Source organism: Phocoena phocoena, chromosome 19 (assembly GCF_963924675.1).
Source record: "Phocoena phocoena chromosome 19, mPhoPho1.1, whole genome shotgun sequence".
Taxonomy (NCBI): Eukaryota; Metazoa; Chordata; class Mammalia; order Artiodactyla; family Phocoenidae; genus Phocoena; species Phocoena phocoena.
In genome coordinates, this window is record NC_089237.1 from 6152318 (window position 1) to 6176745 (window position 24428).

The window sequence follows — 24428 nt, forward strand, 5'->3', positions numbered from 1 at the left end:
AACTTGGCCCAGTATGCCCACTCTCTCCAAAGTCCAGGAAAGCTGTGCTGGATGGAGCAGAAGAGAGCAGCAGCTCTGGGGTCACGCGGAGTATCTGAGGTGAGCTGGACCCGGTAGCAAGTTCAGTGATGGGAGAAGTTACAGGGAGAGGGGCCAGATCAGCGGTCAGGCAGGGACAGGATCTGATGGTCAGCAGGCAGGTCTTCGGGGGTCTGAACTCAGGTCAGGTGAGCAGACAGCATAGAAGGATCCAGAACTAGAAGACAGAAGCACGAGCTAAGGAAGGGTTCCTCGACATGGCATTACTGCCCTGGGTTTCTTTGTGGTGGGGGCCTGTCCTGGGCATCACAGAAGGTTTAGCTGCATCCCTGGCCTCCACCCACTAGATGCCAGTAGCATCCCCCAGTAACAATCAAAAGTATCTCCTTGGGCTTCCCTGGTGGCGCAGTGGTTGAAGAGTCCGCCTGCCGATGCAGGGGGACGCGGGTTCGTGCCCTGGTCCGGGAAGATCCCACATGCCGCGGAGCGGCTGGGCCCGTGAGCCATGGCCGCTGAGCCTGCGCGTCTGGAGCCTGTGCTCCGCAACGGGAGAGGCCACAGCAGTGAGAGGCCCGCGTACTGCAAAAAAAAAGTATCTCCTGACATTGCCCAGTGTCCCCCTCGGCGGAGGCAGGTGAGGGGAGATAATCACCCCAGGCTGAAAACCACTGAGCTGATTTTTAAAAATAAATCAGCACCTTATCATAACAAAGGTGTATTGGTTACTGTTCCTGGGCAAACGGATTCTCCCTATTCATCCTCTAGGCCCCAGACTCCTTCCAGCTCATGGCCCAGTGACCCGCAGGCCCAGGTTCCTCACTGGATCATTTCACGCTGTACAATGAGACAAGGGACAGAGCATGGAGCATGTTGCGGAGATTTTCGGGGCCAGCCCTGGAAGCGTCTGTCATCACTTCTGCCCCCCGGCCGCTGGCCCTACCGACCCACAAAAGGTAAATGTGACCCGACAGGGACCCCGGGGGAGACCCCAGGTATGGACCAACAGCAGCCCACCAGCCCCATGTCACCTCCTGGTCCTGGCCCAGGCTGTGCCGCGACGGGCTCATCTAACCTGGGCCAGCCCTCAACTTCCTTCTCTTCAAAGGCCCCTTCCATGAACAAAATGCATTACATCCACACGACGGACTCTGACTCAGCCGTAAACAAGGATGAAGCACTGACGCCTCCTACAAGACACATGAACCTCGAAAACCGTGTGCTACATGAAAGGAGCCCGACACAAAAGGGCGTGTATTACGTGATTACGTTTATATAAAATATGCAGCATGGGCAAATCCATAGACACAGAAGGCAGATTAGCGGCCGGGGCCGGGAAGGGTTATGGGGGTGAACGCTAATAGGTATGGGATTCCCGTCTGGGGGGCTAGACAGAGGTGATGGCTTCACAACACGGGGAATGTACTAAATGCCCCTGCCTTGTACATTTTTAAATGGTTCCTTTTAACTTACGAGAATCTTACCTCAGACTTCCCCGGCAGTCCACTGGTTAGGACTCTGCGCTTCCACTGCGGGGGACATGAGTTCGATCCCCGGTGGGGAACTAAGATCCCGCATGCTACACGGTGTGGCCAAAGAATAAATAAATTTTTTAAAATAAATAATTTTACCTCAATTTAAAAAGAAAGGAAAAAGGCCCTTCCAGCTCCAATCTTCAGTGATTGTTTAAGGTCCAGACAAGGCAGGAACTAGGCTCGGTGCCCCAAAGTAGGAACATGGGTTCTGTTCGTCCCGAAGATACACCCCAAATAAAAAAAAATTAAGGCCCTGATTCCTACTTTGCCTGTCAAGTGAGTGCAGCGTTAGCGAGCATTGTAAACTAGAAAGCTCTTTGTGAACGTAAGCAGACGTTGTTACTCTATGTTATCTTGTTGGTATTCTGCTGGATGTAGCTGAGACAGGGCCGAACAGGAGTGAGTGAGCTGCATAAATGTGTGTACATTACAGGCAAGCCAGCGCAAGCGTTCTAAACACAATGGCCCAGAGCAGCCATTATTTAGGAGGATGTAAATTAATAATGAAGCTGCTACTCCCTGCTTCCTGGGAGCCCAGGACTGTATGACACACCTTACGTGCATCTAATCAGTTAATCCTTGCTACAAGCCTGAAAGGTAGTTGGATCAGAACTGTTTACAGATGAGAAATGTAAACAACTGAAAGGTTAAACAATTTGCTATATGAGTTTTCAACTGCTGGGTAACAAATCATACCAAAACCCAGTGGCTTAAAACACACAGTTTTTATCTCCCAGTTTCTGTGGGTCAGGAGTCTAGGCATGGCTCATGGGTCCTCTCTCTTTCTTTTTTTTAATATTTATTTATTTACCGATTTGGCTGCGCCGGGTCTTAGTTGTAGCATACGGGATCCTTGTGGCAGCATGCAGAATCTTTAGTTGCAACATGGAACTCTTAGTTGCGGCCTGTGGGATCTAGCTCCCTGACCAGGGATCAAACCTGGGCCCCCTGCATTGGGAGTGTAGAGTCTTAGCCACTGGACCACCAGGGAGGTCCTGGGTCCTCTATCTTTATAATTTTTTTGCGGTACGCGGGCCTCTCACTGTTGTGGCCTCTCCCATTGCGGAGCAGAGGCTCCAGACGCGCAGGCTCAGCGGCCATGGCTCACGGGCCCAGCCGCTCCACGGCACGTGGGATCCTCCCAGACCGGGGCACAAACCCGCGTCCCCTGCATTGGCAGGCGGACTCTCAACCACTGCGCCACCAGGGAAGCCCCCGGGTCCTCTATCTTAAGGCTGCAATCAAGGTATCGACTGGGGCTGGGGTCTCATCTGAGGCTTGACTGGGGAAGGAGCCATGTCCAAGCTCATTTGGTTTTTGGCAGGATTCAGTCCCTTCAGTGTTGTTGGACTGAGGGTCTCAGTTCCTAGCTGGCTGTCGCTGGACACCACCCTCAGTTGCTTGCCACGTGACCCTCTCCAACATACCAGCTGGCTTCCTTAAATCACGCAAGCCAACAAGACAATGGACTCTGCTAACAAGACAGGTTGCGGCCTTAGGCAACCGAATCACAGAAGGGACGCCCCATCACCTTTGCGGTATGCTGTGGGTTAGAAGCAAGTCACTAGGCTAAGCCACACTCGGGTATGGTTGGGGGGTGGGGGGATATGACACAAGTGCATGAATAGCAGGAGGTGGGGATCATCCGGAGCCACACTCACAAAAGGTCCATGGGTAGCGAAGAGCTGAGCCATATATGCCCCTAGATTTTTTATAACAGGTTCAGGTTCATATCACTGCACTGCAGTTTCTACGTGTTCTCAGGGTGGGAAGCAAGGAGGGGGAGAGAGAGAGAGATCATCCTACAGGAAAAAGGCTGCACTGAGCTCTTCCTGGCCAAGCCTCACTGATGAAGCTGGTCCTACAGGATGAAACTCAGAGCTAGGGCTGCCCCGGTATTACTGGTGTCCTCATTCCAGCCACATGCAGTGCTGCATTTTAATTGCCTGGCAGAGCCCTAAGCACCTGAAGAGGAGGCTTTCCACACCCTCCTCCTCATGACTGTTAATAAGCTGGGAACATCCGGGGCCCCTCAAGCCCCAGGTTAACAGCCCCCCTCCCAACACAGACAGTTCAAGCCTTTTTTTTTTTTTTTTTTTTTTTGCGGTACGCGGGCCTCTCACTGCTGTGGCCTCTCCCGTTGCGGAGCACAGGCTCCGGACACGCAGGCTCAGCGGCCATGGCTCACGGGCCCAGCCGCTCCGCGGCATGTGGGATCCTCCCGGACCAGGGCACGAACCCGCGTCCCCTGCATCGGCAGGCAGACTCTCAACCGCTGCGCCACCAGGGGAGCCCCAAGCCTTCATTATACCAGCCCCGTAGTCCTGATGGGACCAGGGGCGGCACCTGCTCTTCCCAGAGGCTGGTACAGTGTGTGCCCAGAACTTGGGTCTTCTGAGTATCTGGGAGGCAGGGATGAAGGACTCAACCCATCACCATCAGACCTGCTCAAGGAAGGACCTCATTTTATCCTTATATTCCTGGCAGATGGCACAGTGCCCGGCAGGTGGGCCTCCGTGGATGTGAAATGAATTAGTGGTCATCCACGTGGGTCATCTGTGCAAATGTGGTGAGACACCTGTGAAGCCAAGTGTGAGCAGGGAAACCTGGTCTCCACCAGCTGCTTGTTTTCCTTCGATCCTTAAGTGAGTGGGACATCTGGGAGGACTATCATCTAATGGCCAGAAGGAAGAAGTGAAGACCCCTGAGAAAAGCTGGTCCTGGGCTTTTGTAACTATTGACCTTCTCGGTGCCCCAGAGACGTAACTATATACAATATGACCCTCCCAGTACCCAGAACTACCGCTGAGGCTCTATAGCTGAGTCAGAAGTAAGTACCCACCCTCTGTCTCTCCCTTAGTCCTTTCTCTTGGAATCCATGAAACATAAAAGCCTTTATGCCACCCCCTTCCAGCCACAGAGGGGGCCATTTGCCCTTTAACCTCCCTCCTAAATAAAACTCTTGGGTAAGCCCAGTGGTCAGTGCATGTCCTTCCGCATTCTAAGGGGTGACTATATCCAGGGATCCACAGAGTTCTCTGGCTTCTTTCTCAGTCACACAGAGATGAAAATAAATTTCATATCAGGCAGGGCATCCCCCTCCCCCCAACTACATACACATCAATGACTGTCACCCCCTACGGACCTGCAGAAGCCCCTGGAAACAATTTGCATTGCAGGCAGCCTGACAGTTTCTGCCAAATGAGAAGCCTCTCTTGGGCAGGCTGGTAAATATAGCATTCTTATTTGCAAGGTTGGTTTCAATCATGGGGGGCATGTTATCCAAAGACCACGGAGACCTCTTGACTCCTACAACAGGGAGATGGGCAGCTCCTGGCCACGAGAGCCTTGGCCAAGCAGTGCCAGGACCAGCCCTACCCCCTCTGCCCTCCTTCCCATCACAACCTCCTTTCCCTTCCTTCTCACCCCAGCTGGCTCCTCCTGCTTCCCTAGGCCAAGCTTTGCTGTGCTGGGCCAAGAGCTTTATTGAATTTCTGCAAGTACTTTGCATGGCATCTGATTTACAATTCATAACCTGGATTATACTGCAAGCTCAGCCTTCCGGGGTCGGTGTAATTTAGAGCTAGGAAATATTTGCCATACTTTCAATTCCCCTGACATCTGAGGGACTGGAAATGGATTCCACCCTTGGAGGTTTACAGTGTGGAAGTGGTGATGGAAGGGGAAGCTGGCACACAAAACAAGGAGGCGGGAGGAAGCATCACTGTGTAAAATCTAAGGGGCGGGGCAAAGACAAAGGCAAACGCACTGCTATTGCCTGAACACGTTGCCTCCTGGTGGTGCCCTGATGGCCCAGGGGACCAAGGGACCAGACGCCACAGGCTCAGTGGAGACAAATGCTATCCAGAGGAAGTGTCTTGGCAGCATGGAACAGGCCAGGGCTGAGAAGCAAAACACTCCATCTTCTGGTTCTGCGTCTGCGTCTGCCTCTGCCTCTGTCTTGCTGAAAGAGAAGCAAATCCCCAGACCATTTTCTTTTCCTAATGGTTTTATTGAGATATCACTCACATACCATATAATTCACCCATTTAAAGTATATAAATCAAAGGCTTTTAGTACATACACTGAGCTGTGTAGCCATCACCACAATCAATTTTAGAACATTTCCATTACCCTGAAGAGACCCCATGCTCCTTAGCCTTCACCCCCTGGACTGGTTTTCTGGGGCTGCTGTAACAAATCACTGCACACTTAGTAGCTTAAAGAAGCGTTACTTGGTTCTCTCACAGCTGGGCACAGGTTAGAGCCTGAAATCAAGGTATCAGCAAGTCCACGCTCTGCGTGATGTCTCTAGGGGTGAGTCCCTCCTTGCCTCTTGCAGCTTCTGGAGACTCCAGCCATCCCTCGGCTCGTGGCTGCATCACTCTAATTTCTGCCCCTCCCAACCTTTACGTGGCCTTCTCCCCGTGTATCTGAGTCTCAAATCTCCTTCTGCCTTTCTCTTATGAAGACACGTGTCATTGAATTTGGGACCTTTACTCTCCTCCTGGGGACTAGAGGAGAACCTATCTCTTGCCCTAAGAACAAAGAACCTAAGATAGAAGGCTGCCAAGGACCCTCTTCTATCCTGGAAAGAAGATGGCCAAAATGGGTAGAGCTGTTTAACTCTTGTTACTGTGATGGTGGTGGTGGCGGTAGTGGTCATGGCCATCATGGTCGTGGTGATCGCGGTGGTGTTGGTGATGATTTCAGTAGTTAAAATTCATGGACCCTCTCTGCGCAAAGGGAAGACCTCTGGCCAGATTCATGCCAAGCCCTCTCTTCTGAAGCCAAGTCCAACAAAAGGAGATGGACGTGGCATGTGACATCCTTAGGGTGCAGCCGTTTCTAGAAGTCCCTTCCAAACTCTTCCAAGCAGTCAAGGACCCAAGAGCCGTTGATGCTTGCCTTCTCTCCCATGTGGGTGTTATAAGCCTGGTTCACTATGACTCGGGGGCTATTTCTGATCTTATTTGAATGACCCAAGGCAGGAGAGTCCTGTGAGTCTAACACAGAATTCCCAAGGCTCCACACGGTGCCCAGCTTATATTAAGCCCTTGATAAGCGTTTGTGAATAAGTCTACCCTTCAGAAAGCCATAGTCTTGCTGGGGACCAGGGATACCCATGGCTGGAGTCCCAGGTCCTCACCGGAGTTCTCAGGAATGGGCGGTTGACATAGGAGTTGGGCAGCATCGGCCTCCCCAGGACAGAGATGGCTTCAGGGTCCTTCTAACCACCCAAGCAAGTCACAATCACGTTATTCAAAGACAGAGGGAGGTTGATTGCTGGCTACACCTTTCTTGTGGCACGGAAGAAGATTCATTTTGTGAGAACACGAGGCCATAAAAAGTAATGGCGAATATTTCTAATGGATTGTGATGTCCTTTAAAACTCTACACCACGTTACTCATTTGATCCTATTTTTGTCATTATCCCCGTCATCGTCGTCGCCATCATAATTTTATGGAGGAAAAAAATGAAGACGCAGAGAGAGGAACAAGTTGCCCAGAGTTTCACAGCTAGTTATCACGTGGCAGGGCTGGGACAAAATCCCCGGCAATCCAGGCCCCTAACCACTGCACCACACAGCCCCACGCTCCGTGAGTGCCTCCTGGGGCCCCACCCTGCGTGCTACACCTTCCATCAGTTGTCACCTCCAACAGCAACTCCAGTCCCATGCGGTGGGTGGACTGTCAGGGTCCTGGCAAGAAGTTGTTCGCACAGCCTATAGCCGTGACAGAAGGACCACGGACAAAGGTGGAGCCGGGCTAAGGGGACCCAATGGATGGGGAGTATGCACTCAGGGCCTCGCACGGGAGGGAAGTTGAGGGGCCAAAGGGAGAAGTGGGAGGCACAGGTGACCGCAGGAAAAGGCCACTGCTGAACCATCCTGCGACAGGGAGGGAGCCAGGGGTCACAAGTCCTCACCTCTCTGGCCCGCCCTCTCAGCTCCTGGTAGGGCCACCCCCTAGCAAACCAGAGGCTAAGGGGACTGGTCCTCAGGTGCCATCCTCAGAGGCAGGTGCGGGGCAGGTGGAGAAGGGCGGACAGTGTCTGGGAGGCAGATGGAGACTTCCCAGCAAGGGAGAGTTTCAGTCAAGACGAAGAGGGGTTCGGCCCTTTGCTCAAGGTCGCAGCTCCGAGGCGGCAGGTGGCAGAACCAGGTTGATTTAACTCCAGAATTCTTTCCACGGCAGCCTGCGTGGCCTGAGTCACAGAGAGGAAGGTTTTGGTGTGTGCACATTGGCGTAAATGATCATCAACAAGGCTGCCAGCAGCCTCCGCAGAGTTTCTATAATGGGATTTTAATTCACTGCCCCCATCACCCCGCTGAGCTGAAAAGCGCTCCTGTTTGTCTATTTCTTGTTAGGCTGTTGCTTCAGATGGGAAACAGGAAGCAGCGCCTCTGCTTTATTTACCTCTGGGGCCATTCACACTCTCTGGGCCAAACTCCTTCCCAGGTACCCCAGCAGCTTTTCCAATGCCACCGTCCTCCCGGTGGCCACGGAGAGAAGAAGGCTATACCAAACGCACCTTTGGAAAGGGGAAGAGAGCTGGCCACGGCCGGGACACTGCCCCAGGCCCAGGAGGCAGCTGTCTCCCCAGAGCGGAGGCTCTAGAGTCTGACAGAACCTGAATGCCAGCCCTGTCCCAGTCACTCCCGTATCTGGAGGCGCCACCAGTGTCCACCCGACGGTCAGGCCAAGGGCGTGATCGTTCACCCCTGAGGCTTCTGCCCCTCACCCCACATCCAATCTCCAGTAAGTCCTGCAGACTCCAGCCCGTCCTCCCCAGGGCACCAGTCCCACCTCATGACATGCCAGGGTGGTTTATGTTCCCTTTGACACTCCGTGATACATGGAATTCCCTTTCTGCAATGCATGTGCCCCTGTATATTTGTGCTCAAGTTGCACTTTTATAAATTGAATCCCAGCGTGCCACTGGCTTATTGAAGCTCTCTCTGAGATTCCTTCCCTAGTGAATCCTCATGTATTCACCCTAGCGCTACTACTGGAAAAGAGCCTAGAATTTTCCAGACGGCATTTTGCTCTCATCCGCTCATGCTTACGGCGTGGGTTGTTCCGGGGGTGTTTCTTGAACCGCTCTGTTCTGTGTACTGAGCTCCTGGGAGCAGTTTCCGGGGGGTGCACCCTGGGCGGCTTCCCTTGGTCTGGGTAGTGATGGCCATGCAGGTTACTCTCCATTCGACTGTCCCCACCTTCCCCCAACCCCCATTCCTGCCACCCCAGTAAAGCCGGAAAGGCGAACTTCACAGGATGGATCAGCTGGGCCTCTCGTTCCCTGCCTCCTGGTTGGGTTTGGCCGATCGGAGGCACTGGCACAAGACTAGGGAGGGAGGAGAGAGAGGTTGGGGTATTTATCCCACCCTATCCCTCCTTACCTGCTGCTGTTTCAACTCTTTACCACTAGGGCCACTGTTGCCTTGGGTCCAGGCTGCCCAGGCTCCCATAGCATCACCCCTTTCCTGTGCACCTTTGGACTTCCAAGTGGTAAAGTCTCCCCATTCCTACCCCCACCCCATGTTGGTTCCCTTAACTCTGCTCACAGGTCTGTGAATCACCTCTTCATGAACCTGCCGTTGCCGGAACCCTTAGCTGATGCCATCGGTTTACCCTGCCTAGTAAATGACAGTCATGGTAACGATGTGGCCACAATCCCAAACTCAAAACCCCACTCCCGGTCCCCACCCAGGGCCCCCAGCTAAGTCACTTCTATCCCATGGGTCGGTTGGGAGGAAGACTAGATGCCTCCAAGAGGGAGCAAATACACCGAGGCGGGGCAGTCACCCCTGGAGTAGGTTTCTCGGTCTCTGCACCATGGATATCTGGGGCCAGATCACTGTTTGTTGTTGGAGGGAAGGGGATGCCCTGTGCGTTGTAGGGTGTTTAACATCATACGTGGCCTCTACCCACCAGATAGAGCACCTCTTCTGCCCGCTCCCATCCCTCCCGGCCCTCGGCCCTCACTCCTATCCTTTTCTCTTTGTACTGGCTTGAAGTGATTTGGGGAAGCAGCTGGCAGCATGGGAGTACAGCTGCCACTAAGTTATCCAAACGATTTATCTTAAGATTCATGCAGAATTCATTGTGTGGGGACCGGGGTGGGTTGCGTTTTAATATTCATGCAGATTTGGAAGCCATGTTAAACACGGGTTTGGGTAATTTGCACTTTTGCTTAATTCTCCTCCTCCCGGGCTCCGTTGGCCAGCCCCCAGCCCCCCCGCCACTTGATCCCTGGGGTTTCTACAGCCCACCGGCCACAGGTGGGGCTGGACCCCTAGGGCAGTGCGGGGGTGGGCTGACCTGCTGTCTCCCCTGGCTGAGCTGGCCCCGTAGCACCTGTGAGCAAGAAGGGGGAAGCCAAGTGGGCAGCCACGGAGAAGAGCTGCCAGAGCTTCTGGGGCATCTTGATGGGAAATAGATAACCTGCTATGGCAACCAGATATATGGACATTAGCATTGATTATTCTCAAATTAACAGCTTGGGCATTTCAAACCCAGAGCAAGGCTTCGGCTCAGCTCTGATCTCGGCCTCCCTCCCTCCGTCCTTCCCAGCTCTCCACTCTCTACTGGCTCCCCTGCCCCGTAGTGACAGCTGTCTGGTCCCAAACAGGTGAGAGGCAGATTCCTGGGGGAAGGGACCTCAGGGGTCTCCACCCAGATTTCATCAACGTGTGCTGTTGCCCCACACACACACCGATTTCCCTGACCTTGTGGAGGAGCGATCCTTCTGGAAATTGACCATAGTTCCCACTGCCCAGTATAGGAAATCCCAACGTCCCAGTCCTGGTTTGAGTCCTGCACATATGTGGAATAAGCTTTAGGACTTGAGGCCAAGCCCCGTGAGTGGGGCTCTCACTCCCTCTCAGGTGAGGTGGAGACAGCTTTGGAAGATCACAGGGTGATGTTGGAGAGTCACCCCTAAGGGGTCCATGGACCCCCAGAAAAGCACCTGGAAAAACCCCAAATCCCCCGGACAGAGGGTCCAGGATTCCCCAGGGGCTGCTAATCTGGGCCTCCTCTCTCCCTTTTACAGATAGGAAAAGCAAAGTCCAGAGAGGGACAGCAGCTAGCCCACGTTCACACAGCACGCTGGTGGCAGAAGGGAGTCTGAGTCCAAGTTTGCCTGAGGCACAGTCAGGTGGCTGCAGCATCAATTTCCAGGCAGGAAACAGACATCACTCTAAGAAGCTAAAAGGGAGGAACTTAACGCAGGGACGTGGTTACACCAGTAAAGGAACAACTGAGAAACCAGAAAGGGGATGATGAGGAAACTCAGCAGTTTGCAACAGCAGGAAGCTGCTGCGATCCCGGGGGGGAGGGATAAGAGTCAAAGGTGGGTCCCCATCTAAAAAGAGCCAGAGTGACAAAGAAACACAGCAGTGCTGGTGAGGAAGAGGAGAAATACCCTGGCTTCTCCCTCCCTCCCGCCATCCCGTCTCCTGCCACTACCTCCTTGGCTGTCTTCTCTGTCTGGGCTGCTGTGACAAAAATGCCAGAGGCTGGTGGCTTAAACGACAAACATTTATTTCTCCTAAGTCCGGAGGCTGGAAGTCCAAGAACAAGGCAGATTCGATGTCTGCTGAAGGCTCACTTTCTGGTTCATAGATGGCTCTTTTCTCTGTCCTCAGGTGGTGGAAGGGGCAAGGGAGCTCTCTGGGGTCTCCTTTATAAGGGCACTAATCCCATTCATGAAGGCTCCACCCTCATGACCTAATCACCTCTCAAAAGCCTCACCTCCAAATACCATCACAGTGGGGGCTAGGTTTCAACATGTAAATTTGGGGGGGACACAAACATTGAGTCTATAGCATTAGCTAAATCCAGCCTGAAGCCACCTGCCATGATCAGCCCCTGTGATACTGAGCAGAGCCGGGGAAGCGTGAAGCATGGATCTGAGAGCAAGCAAGCGAATGACTAGCACAAAGTCTTTCACCCTGGACATTGTCCCCCTCCCTCCCTGATGCCTCACTGGGGGCTTGGCAGGAGGGGGCTGACAGGAAGGTCCAGGAGGGGCATCGTGGGACAGTCCTGGGCACCAGAAGTGCTGGAGACAGCAGAGCTGGTTTGACAGAAGGAAAAGAGCTGGGAGGAAGGTTGGTGGGCCCTGCCCCCTCCCCAGCTGGCTCTCTCTCCTCCTTGCCCTCTCCTCCCACCCCTGCTGCGATCTGGTCAGCTTCCAACCCCAGCAGCTGGTGTTACCTGTCACTGCCTGTCAGCATCGCCCATCACCATGCAGCTGCCTCTGCCTGGGCCCTGAATAATAATCAGGGAGCTGAAGACACCAGAAAAAAAGGGACCCAGGAGACACGGCAATGATCCAGAAGCCACCCTCTTGCCCTGCCTCTCCCTTGTCTGTTAAGACTGAGAACCCCAAACCCCTGACACCCACCACCCTCCACAACACACGTGCATGCGTGCACACACACGCTCACACGCCAGGTGTGCTGGAATTAAGGTGTCCTCAGTGCCAAGGTGTAGCAGAATGCCTGCTAAGGCAGAGAGTGAGTGAGATGCCCATTGAGGGGGCACCTTAAAGTAATCTTAGTTTCTCCCACGTCTAGTGGAGGAGGCCTCAGAGCACCCGGAGCAGACCTTCGGTCAAGACAGAGCCCCTGGAATACAAGGTGTGTGCAGGCATGCTCCACCTGCTGCAGGTAAAAGGTGATGTGCCCTGAGGGCCCTGGGATGCAAAAGTCACCTGGAATAGATGGTCCAAGCTGCTCCTAGCACAGTGCCTGCCACACAGTGGGCATTTAGGGAAACACTTTTTGTCCACCTACCATGCTGCCCCATTTTGGGGCTCTTTTGGGGGAATCATCATGCACTACACGTGATTCTGAGGGCATTCAAACATGGTGGCCTGAGTGGTCCCTCCTCCTGGTTACAGCTGTGATCATGTGACATCACACATGATACCACATTGGTTCAACTACGGTCACGTGATTCAAGCCAGCCAATCAGAATCTTGCTTGAAACAAATCTATCTATTCTGTTGGAAAAAGGATACTTTGGCAGGTTCATTGATTGTAACAAATGTACCATTCTGGTGCAGGAGGTAGAAAGAAGTGGAGGGAAGGCAGGAGGTATTTGGGAACTCTGTGTTTTCCACTCCATTTTGCTGTGAACCTAAACTCTAAAATATAAAGTCTATTTTTTAAAAAGTTAGGGTATTTAAATGTGAGGAAAAGGCCCAGAAAAATATATATGATTATGTAAAAGGAAAAAAATACAGTCATAATTTAATATATTTTCTGGGTGTGAGGTAGAGGGACTGAGAATTGTACTTTGCAAATTAAAAGCTATTCCTATGAAATCACATGTAAGTTTGGTGGGGGTGGGGCTTTAGAGTACAGGAATTACTTAAATTGTTTAACTTCGTTTGTATATGGGGTAAGAGATGATATGAAAGGTCGTTTGTAACTATCTTTTTAAAAGTCATCTTTATTGAATTTGGCTAAAATGCATAAATTCCTTTTTAAAAAAATAAAAGATATTATACTTTACACTGGGGTTGGTAACACTAGGAGGCTGAGAGCCTACAGGACCAATGACTGTCTTGCCAGTGCTGTGGAGGAGTCTGTCGTGAGAAGGAGTCTAAGAAGAGGCTTGAGGAGAAGAGAAACTGAGTCCTGACAGCGTTGCTTGAACCCCTGGACACTGCTGTGTTTAGAGCTGGCACAACTCTTGGACTTTCCAGATACATGGGCCAGAAAAAGTCCTAATAAAACGAATGGATGGATGAATAGACAAGCCCAGGCCTTGAGAGAGAAGGGAAAAACTCCAACTCCTGTTCCCGAGATTCAAGGAAAGAGAGATCTCTCTGGGTGGAACAGGGCAGAGCAGTATGACTTCCACAAAGCTTAGAGTCAGAGAAAGACAGCAAGCACCCTTTGCTTTACAAAATTATCCTGTTTAAAGGAATCTAGGACTGTGTAGCTCAACATCATGGCCTAAGGGTTCCTGCAGAAGAGCAGATTTTACTAGAGGCAAAATCTGTAAGATTTCCCTCAGATCGTCATCTTAGCTCATTGGGAATTGTCGGCTAGATGGGCGTCTGAAGCAAATGAAGGACCGGCCATTAATATTATACATGTCCTTCGCAGAGCTGCACAGGCCCGGTCTTCAACAGCGACACCATGTGGTGATGGAAAGTAATGGCAATGAGGGACTAACGAGACCACAGCTGTGTCAACTCACAGCCAATAGAACAGGACTGCACCCTTTAGTGCAGTACGTCCCTGGGGTTCTTGGACCCAAGTCAGGCAGAGGGAGGCCATGAGAGGGAGATCCTGAGCAGTTTGAGTATGCTAGCAAGTATCTGAAAAAATAAGAGATGTAATCTGATTACATGCTGAGCTGGAAAATCTGATCACATATTTTCCAAAGAATGTTCAGGCTGGAAGGTCAAGAGCCTGGGGATCAGATCCCAGCCTGTTGCTTATTTAGTGTGCAATATCGGGTGAGTCATGTTCACTTTTATTTCTCTGCCTTGGCCCCAATATTCTATGATGTTGGGATACACATGCTTTAAGGAATTTCATCCTGCTACAGATGGAGAATGAGCTCCTGATCAGGACATGTCCCCTTCCAGGGCACATGGGCAAAGCTTTCCAAAGGCCTCACCTGCGATCAGGGGGGGGGCGGCTCCCGCCAAGCCTCTCCCCCACCACACAACACCCTCTATCCCTGGGGCTCAAGGAAGCAGCCCAGGAGAGTAGATCTGGGAGAGAGCATCCTTCTGGAGTGAGGAATGATGCACAAAGTGGGGTGTCGTACATGGGAGTGTTTCTCACACTGGCCGTTCAGGACAATCTCCTGTAAAGTAGACCTCACTGCCTCCATCCTATCCCCAGAGGCCAGGACACAGCTCTGAGACCCACATCAGACCCACTACTCCCCTCACCCCATACCCTACCTGTCTCTGAAGAATATGCAAGTAGCTCCGGACCATGCATAGGCACCTAGATGCTGGACCACCATGTGCTGGGAGGAGAATCATAGCTGTCAGGGTCAGAGAGTCTGAGCTAGAGGCCATCTCTGGAATGTTCTCTAAGTACTCGGTTTATAGACAAGGAAACTGAGGACCAGCAGGAGAATTGAGTCGAGCAATCTCGCAGGGGAATCAGTGTTGGAGCCCCGCTGGCCTGGCTCCTAAACCAGCATCTCTTCTCTGCATCACCCTCCCCCCAGGGCCATCTTGGACGGGTGTTTTAAGCCTCTTGGCGCAGCATGGCTAGCGGATAACTGCAAAGCTGAGCAGTGAGTGTCAAGGGCCACGGGGCTTCTCTGCCCATCCCAACCCTGCCCTTCTGCTCAGGGCTGTGAGTTCTGAGCCCACAGTAACCTATCTCCTAGGCTTCCAAAGGCCAGGGAGTTGCGGAAGCCCTGTCCCCAAGAGTATAGACTAAATGGGATTTGGGTTGAGTGGGGAGGGAGGAAGCAGAGGTGGCTGAGGCTCAGAGTTGCATTCCAAGGGGATTGGCTATAGGGATGCAAAACACACTGCATGTCAGAGCTGGCTTCGGGATCAGACATAAACCCCTTCCTCTCCTTGGAGGAAAAACACACAAGCCGCCTTCAATGAAAGCTTTAAATGGAACGTGTCCAGGATTTTCAGTGTTCTCTTCCCAGAATAGGTACCTTGATTTCATCCTCTCTGAGCTGGCAGCTAAGAAGGGGCATCTTTAAGCTTGCCTGGAAATTAGAAGTCTGGACGGAGCAATTGCTCTGGAGAGACGGTACAGTTCATCAGACAGGTGGCAGAGTCCAGCTTAAGTCCTGGAGTCACACTGTCCCAAATCATGGCCCTGACACTTACTGGCCGGGTGAGCTTGAGTAAATTACTTTATGTCTCTGAGCTCCAATTTCTACACCTATAAAATGGCAAAATAGCATTACCTACCGTATTAGTTTCCTATTGCTGCTGTAACAAAAGCACCACAAAGTTAGAGGCTAAAAACAACACAAGTGTAGTATCTTACAGTTCCATAGCTAGGAGTCCCACACAGGTCTCTGGGCTAAAATCAAGATGTCAGCGGGGCTGCCTTCCTTCTGGAGGTTCTAGGGGAGAAGCGTTTCTTGCTTTTCCAGCTTCTAGAGGCCCCTCTCATTCCTTGGCCCATGGTCCCTTTCCTCCATCTTCAAAGCCAGCAACATAGCATCTCTCTGACCATCCTTCCGCTGTCATACCTCTTTCTCTGACCCCCCTCTTCCACTATGAAGGGCCCCTGTGATCACATTGGTCCCATCCAAGTAGTCCAGGATAAGCTCCCCATCTCAAGGTCCATAATTTAATCACATCTGCAAAGTCCCTTTGGCCGTGGGCGATGACATCTTTACAGGTTCCAGGGATTGGGATGTGGACATCTTGGGGGTGAGGGGTGTTACTCCGCAGACCACACCTACCTCCTAGTGTTGCTGAATAGGTTTGACAAGATCATGCATGTAAAGTGCTTGGCACATGGCCAGTACCTAGTAGCCACTCAGTAGAGGGCAGCTGTTTTCATCCTTTACGGCCTCATCTTGTGATATCTTAAAGGGCAGCTCTGCCTGCCTGGTGACGTGCTGGGCCCATCCCCCGGTGCCATATGAGTGGTGGCGGTACCCAGGCCATACAATAGGCCACCTGCCTGCTCTCCCTTTGTACAACGTCTGCCTCTGGCACAAGACTCCAGATGCTGTTGTGCATTTAGCTCATGCAGGCGCTTGTATCTTCTTGCCGTGATACAGATGTTTGCACAGATGTTCAAGTGCTGATGTACTCGTGTGTACATACATGATCTTCTGTTCAGGCTCAGCAAAGTGCACACACACACACACACACACACACACCTGTACAGGCATGTCCACACCTCACCAGATCCCTGCTCATCCAGGACGTTGCCAGCTCTTCCTGCCCGAGCCAACCCGGCTGCCTCCATGCCCCAGGGCGAGGACAGTCGGGTGGTCTCAGGACCCCCACAGCCTGCACTCAGCACCCCTCATCCTGTCCTACCCTGGGAGCCACCAACTCCCCCCTCCCGCTCCCAGAGCACTGGCCCCATTGATGGGCCTTGCAGCTCAGCAGCCGGAGATGTGCCCCAGCTGGAGGAAAACACTTGTAATTTATGGAGTGTCTGATTTTTAATCAGTTTTTTGTTCCTGTGCTGTAATTGTCCTAATTAGATATACATATTTTGATGAAGGTTTTTCCAAAATAAAAATTGTAATCTAATCTCGCTTGACATTCTTTACACCCACTCGCTCTGATCCAAACTTCCACTGCAGCGGAGCCTGGAAATTATGCATATGGTTTAGGCATGTGGATGGTTTAGGGCCGTCCTCTGGGCCCTGCAGGAGCGGCCCTGCTGGGCCTCCACACGCTGGAAGGCTGGCTGCCATTGGGCAGGGCTCTTCCTTTGGCCCTGGGCCTCCAAGTACCCCATCGGGGTGGGTCGGCCTTTCCCTGGATGCTCAGAGGGACCTCCAAGGCCTCACTGGGCAGGGCTTCTAACCGATGTGCCCTCGCTCTGCCTATGCTTCCGCTCCCTGGGGTCCCTCCACCCCCATAAAGAAGAGAGGTCATCTCACAGGCCTCAAGGCCAAAGGCTGGCTTCTACCACCCCCCATTCTCATGAATAATCACAATTCCTGGCACTCCTGCAGTATCGACTGTGTGCCAGGCACTGTGTTTTGTATACATTACCCCTTATCCATCTGCCAGTCCTCCAAGGGAATTGTACAGAGGAAGAAATCTAGACTCGGAGAAGGTAATCTGCTCCCTCACAGCAATACGCAGAAGTGTCACCATCCCGCGTTCTCAGTCTCATCCAAAACGCTAAGAGACGATGGCTGCTCTCCTGGGAGAGTCCCAGAGGAGCCAGGCTCCCCAGCAGCCCCTGTGAGGGGAGACCGCCACAGCTGTCCTCACTTCTGCACCCCAGCATCAAACCATCCCTGCCCTTGAGAGGCTCGTGATGCAAACTTCCTCCTGCGAGTCTGCGGTGCAGACCGTACACAGATCCGCATGGAGCCCATCTTCAGGAGCCTAGGACCTGGAAACCCGGGTGTCAGTGTGCTGGCAAGAAGTCAGCTCAAGACTGGCTGGGAGGCTGTGGACAAGGACTGATTCCTAAAGTCTTAGACTCCAGAGCAAAAGGATCAGATGAGAAGATTCAACCTAAAAACTGTGCTGGTTCTTAAGCTGTTGTCACTCAGCTCCAAACCTGCCGGTCATGCTCCGCTGTGAGATGCTGGGCTGGGACTCAGGAACCACGCTTCTGCTTTACCTGCTGTGCCCAGTCAGCTCCAGCCAGCAGTGGGCACTAGAGGGACCGGGAAGGCAGGAGGAGGGAGCGAGCACTTATTCCTTCCTCTTTGCTTCTTGTTTTTCTCAAGGTCACCCTGGTGGCAGAGCTGGTTCTATCATCAGGAGTTGATTCCAATTTGCCGTTTCTTTCTCTGTACTACCAGAACCAGCCTCTGGCCGTGTGGCCTCTCAGAGACCCCAGTACCGATGGGCCAGCACCTGCCCCCTCCCCACAGAACACTGAGTCTTAGCTCCTAAATTCTAATAATCCTACCCTCTTCCCTGTTCCACCTGCACTAAGAATGGTGGCTGATCCCTGCAGTTTCTACCTCTGCAAGAGCTTCTGCAGTTCTCCAGTGCTTGTTTAACCAAATCCCTCTATTAAATTCTCTCTGTTAAAATGTCTGGTGCGGCTTCCGATTTTTGACTGCACAACACCCTTGCCTGACATCCAACCTTAAACTGGGAAAGGTGTGCTGAGAGGTGAAGCAGCCACACCCACTCTGGGGGCAGTGGTTGTAACCCGCTGACCCACAGAGTAAAATGAGAAAGCCCACAGAGAATGGGGCCAACCCTATCTGCTCATCCAGGGCGCCCTGCCTTTGTGCCTGGCTGAACAAGTGAAGGAGCCAATGAATGAATGGGCAGATGAACTAATGGATGAAAGAAGAATGGTCAAGTATGGGATACCCCACTTCTTACAGAGCCTAGCACACTGCAGCCAGGCTAAAACCACCAGGCAAATCTGGCCTTGTGATGGTCGGGATGAGAAGCCCAGTCTCTCTTCGGGGTAATTTGACACAGAAAAGGGAGTGAGGTGGGGAGCAGCATTGGAATTGAACTAAGCCTGCCTCATAGAGTAATCAGAGTCATGAGTGTCAGAAACTGGCCCAGAAACCTTAGTGGCTTAATGTCACAAAGCTTCATCTTGCGCTCACGTGAAGTTGAAGGTGGATGTTGCTCATCAATTAGCTCGTCTGAGAGACTCTCCTCCAAGTGGTGACTCAGGAACTCGGGTCCCTTCCATCTTAAGGCTCTGCCGTTCCTGGAACATCCTGGTGGTCCCCTGTTGGATTCTCTGCATCCGGCTGGAAGATGAGAAAAGAAAAAGAACATGGAGATCTCATACCCAATACTTGACCACCTTGGCCCAGAAGTGACCTGCATCACTTCCATTCATATTCCATTGGCGAGGACTAGTCATGTGGTCCTACCTAGAAGTGAGAGGGGCTGGGAAATGTGGTGCCTGGATGGACAGCTATTTCCCACCAGTGATTCTACACCGTGGAAGGGGAACACACATTTTTGTCGGTCAGCTAGCCATGTCTGCCACCCTGAGGCATGGTGTTGATACCAGGAATACGTCAGACCCGGACCTTGCTTTGGAGGGACCACAAACTAGAGAGAGTGAACAGACAGTAACTGTGCCCATTAAAGAGGTGAAATACGGTGTAATTATTACGCTTAATAGGTAACAAGCAAACCCCCAAATACTGGACAACGGATGTAAAAAGAAAACAGAGAAGCTGTACATCTTAGGGCCCTGAGCGTCAAGTTGTTTTCAATCTGATTGGTGAGACAAGGTTCGTGCCAGTGAAACAAGTAGAGACCAGTCTGAGATAGATGTAATTCATCGATCTCTGCAGGCACAAGTCAAGTTTCATAAATGACTGGACCAGCATTCGTTGTTGCCACAATGTTTCTTCCTACTTCCATCTCAGTAGCATCATTTTGATTAGGACATCATAACAAGACCCACAAGAGATCCAGTTATTACGGGAAGAATGGCCCCTCCACCCAAAAGTTGCAGTAGAGCCTTCTTTCCTAAGAAGACTCCTAGGAAAGAGTCTTCAGTGTAGGTTGACTATGGTGGGCATGTGCTCAGAATCATTCCTTGAGAGTTCATTCTCCCTCACCTAATGTCACGAGTCTTTTCCAACCTCGGGCAGGGGTAGAGCCATGATCCAATCATAATACTCCATCTCTATGTCAATAATGACTGGTTACAAGGAGATTCAAGTTGGACCAATAACAATCCTTCCCTAGAGTTAATTTAAAGATACTGAGGATGTGAAATATCTTTTCCCACTGAGGTTCAACAGCTGGGAGAATATGAATTTGGGCTCCTCTTTTTTTTTTTTGGTACACGGGCCTCTCACTGTTGTGGCCTCTCCCGCTGTGGAGCACAGGCTCCGGACGCGCAGGCTCAGCGACCATGGCTCATGGGCCCAGCCGCTCCGCGGCATGTGGGATCTTCCCGGACCGGGGCACGAACCCGCGTCCCCTGCATCGGCAGGCCGACTCTCAACCACTGCGCCACCAGGGAAGCCCCTTGGGCTACTTTTGACTGTGTTCTTCATGACACAGACAGATCCTTCTCCAGAAGCCAAGCAAAAGATGAGAGGCAGAAAGAGCGAGAGTTTTGAATCCTCAGTCCAGTTCCCAATGACCAGGTTCCTACTGCTGTCTCAGAATCTCTCGCAGCTCCCGGACCAATACATTCCCTCTTTGCCTAAGCTGGTTAAGTGAAGTTTCTACCTCTGGCAAACAAATGAGTCCCGACTAATAGGTTGGCTTCACAGTGTCATGCCCACCCATCCTACCAACACATCTCTATTTTCCTACAGAAAAATGGCTTGTCAACACAATTGGCTATGGAGCTCTTCATAAAAGTAGAGATTCCTGGGCCTGATCTCACAGTTACCGATCCGGGATCTCTGGGGATGGGCCCAGGCACCTGTATAATGCTCCTGGCCCCACTGATGCACACACAGTGCCAAGTTTGCAATGTGGCATCGCTGTGTCCTCTTGGCTGGTTATCAGAGTCAAGCATCTCTGGAGAATTTCTTCTGGCTGGGTACCAGACTTTAAGAGGGGCATTGGAGGGCATGAACAGGAGAAAACCAGGTCAGGGATGTGAGGGCTCTCAAGCTGCCCTTCCTCTGATGTGTTTTGCAGAAATCAGGGCGTTTAATCAGAGACAGAGAGAATCCGCAACGGACATGCTAACTGTCTTCAACAGTGTGAAAGCTGTCATGTGGAAGAGGAACAGATTGACTTTGCAGTGCTCCAGGGGGCAGGCCTTCAACCAAGGGCATCCGGGGGGCAGATTTTAGCTAAACAAAGCGAAGAACTTTCCAACAATTAGAGCTGCCTCTGGAGAGGAAGGACTGCCCCAGAAGGTAATGAGCTGCCCATCTCAGCAGCGTGCACGTATCAGTAGATCACCGTATGTCAGCTGCTGTGGCCAAGATTGTTACACTGGACAAAAGGTTGGATGTGCTGCCCTTTCCTTGCCAAGTTTCTACAATTCTAGAATGAGGTATGGGGACAAAACAAGCCACACATACAGGAGGAGCTGAGTGGCCAGAAGGGAAGAGTTGGGCCCAGGGCTGCTGGGAGGACTCGTGTGAGAAACAAAACTCGTAGAGATGGAGGAGGGCTGCCTAGTAACCGATTAATTACAACATGGGCTCTCACTAGAGTCAGGGAATTTTCCACTGACTTGGTTTCATTTTACTATATCATCATGACCATGAATGGCTTTTATAAAGAAGAAAACATCCCAGATATTTCCATTTTGAAAAAATAATAAAGATAGTGAACCGGCCAATCCCTATGAGTGATGTTCATGGACGTAGACATAAACATGAGAGGAGGTGGAGGAAGGCGCTTTCACGTCAGGAAAAGCAGAGTCCAGGCGTCCAAACGCCACACTCTACTGCCGCCCTCGGTCCTTCCCTCTTGATCCTAAAAGTCAGAGTGACCAAAGTAACCTGAGTATGTCTTCACCCAAGGGTTCTCAACCTTCCTCCTGCCCAGGCTTTAGAAACTTCTCTAAATATGCTACTTTGTTTCCGTAGCAGGGAGAAAGACATAGACTATGTACCATAACAGCACCCAGAGTAGGGGAGGGCAGAGGGAAAGAGGTGCTTGAAAAAAGGACGTTTGACTCTACTCTTGTGGGAAAAGGAGAGAATGGAGACCAGGAGTGTGTAATACAGCCCCCACTGTTTGAGAGAATAGGGCCACACAGATGGCAAGTGACAGAAACTGAACTCGACTCGCTTTAGCAAAAGGGGAGTTTATTGGCTCTCGTAGCTCAGAGGATTCTGGGACAGCTAGTAGAATGAAAGGAAAGACTGCCGGAACCGGACGTCGGGACCGATATGATCTGTCTACACCTACGTCTACATCTAAGCCTATGTGTCTCTCTTCTCCCACCCACCTCCACCGGATTTTCATCTTTGCTTGTCTCAGTTGCAGGTGGGCTCGCTCCAACACGGTGGAGAAGACAGCCACCAGACACGGCACATTTACAACTTCCCACTAACTCATCCTGAGCAGGAAAAGTTGCCTTTGCTCTGGATCCATGGACCATCCCAAGGAAGGATTTTGATTGGTCATGACTTGGACCAATTGCTTTTGCCCAGGGGACAAGGTCCCACGATTGGTCAGGCATGGGTCACATGACTGTCCACAGGGGCTCAGGAGCAGTGAGGTTCATTAATGGAGACCTGTATCAGGTCTGGGCTTACCTCTGCGAGGGTCGGGGAAGGTAGGAAGAATTGGGGGATTGGGAGGGTGGTAGAGGAGAAGCTTAGAGCAGGGGAGGGAAAGTCCCCAGAGGCTGATGGTCAGTGTGGCCTTCCCCTCAGAAGGGCCTTGTTGACACACTTGATGGTGATTCTGCCTTAAATATGTGGAAGGGTCAGTCTGGAGCTGGTGCCTTCAGAGGGTGGGGCTCAGGGGGACGCCTCGAAGCTGGAGCAGGAAGTCTTAGGATCTACCCCCTACACACACACACATAGTCACACATGCTCTCTCACACACACAGACATGCTTTCACACTCACACTCTCACACGGGCCCCCTGAGAGCATCCCAAGGCTCCACATGGGGCACAGAAGCCGCCTGGCTGGAGCCTCTTCCTGTCCAGGAAGGTCTCAGAGACTGTCCACTCCACCCTCCTGCAGACAGGATCACCCTAACCTGACCATCTGTCCTGGTGAATAAGATTCTGTCCTATTTCTTTTTTTTTTAAACATTTATTTATTTATCTATTTATTTGGCTGTGCCGGGTCTTAGCTGCAGCATGCAGGATCTTTTAGTTCCTTCATGCAGGATCTCCAGTTGCGGCATGCAGGATCTCCAGTTGCGGCATGTGGGATCTTTTTTTTAGTTGCGGCATGCGGTCTCCTAGTTGCAGTATGCGTGTGGGATCTGGTTCCCCGACCAGGGATCGAACCCGGGCCCCTGGCATTGGGAGCGCAGAGTTTTAACCACTGAACCACCAGGGAAGTCCCGATTCTGTCCTATTTCTAAATTTCCATTCCCAGGGAAGGAAAGGAGGAAAGAGAGAAGCAGGTGATCTCCTATGAAGGCACCAACTGGCGGGAGCAACAACCTGTGATGAGAGAGAACGGGCTTAGGTGTCCATGTCGTAGTGACAGACTGTGCACCTCCACACCCAATCCGAGTCTGTCCCTTAGCTGCGTGGGGGCAGCCCAGACACCAAGGCCCTCCTCATCTATGGCATTTTCTCCCTCTGCCTTCAGCCCAACTCCTCTTCCACCCCGAACCCCCTGCAGGCTCCCTGCATCCTGACTCTCAGGCAGACCCCCATGCCTTCTCCCAAACTGAGCCCCCATGCCCTTCCTCTCTATTCACCCAACAAGACCTCTCAAGTCACCTCTCCATGAAGCCCCTTGCAAACCCCGGTCCTTAATCACGCCCCCTCTGCACACCCTCATCTGCCGCCTTGTACCCTGACTGCTCAGCTAGACCCAGAACCTCAAGGGCACCGACTGTGTGCACTGCACCACTGCAGCCCTGGGGCCAGAGCACAGTAGGGCTTCAGGACGCAAGCCAGTTGTGTGAACTGTTCCCTCGTCTCCCCTGGGACTATGTCAGCTCTTTCTCTCCCTCCAAAACATCCAATTGTCCTCCCAGAGGCCACCCGCTCTTCTGTTAGTTGATATTTATGGATAATAAGCCAAGCACATCAAAGCCCGAGGTGAGGTTTGCAGGGCAGAAATAGAGACACAGATGCAGAGAACAAATGTATGGACACCAAGGGGGGAACGTGGCGGGGGGTGGGGTGGTGGGATGAATTGGGAGATTGGGATTGACATATACACACTAATATGTGTAAAATAGATAACTAATAAGAACCTGCTGTACAAAAAAATAAAATTCTAAAGAAAAAACAAAAAACCCGAGGTGAAATGCCTCTTAAAATGAATACTCTCCCCAGCAAGTCAATCTATCCAGCCAGCAGGGGTTTGCTGGCAGCCAGGGAAGTGTAAGCGGGACTGGGGGAAGGGGAGGGAAGGGTGCCCCCCAATCCCGTCCCCGGGGACATTGAGGGACGGCGGTGGGGCGCATCGCTGGGAAAGTGGAAATGGAGCACATCACTTCTGGGCCTCTCGGACTCCAACTGCAGCCAGGAAGAAGCAGGTCATTTTAAAGGCTGGCTCTCAGGGGCAAAGACGACGGAGCCGTGTAGATGCTTCCCCTACCCACGTGTGGGGGGCGCGGAATCAA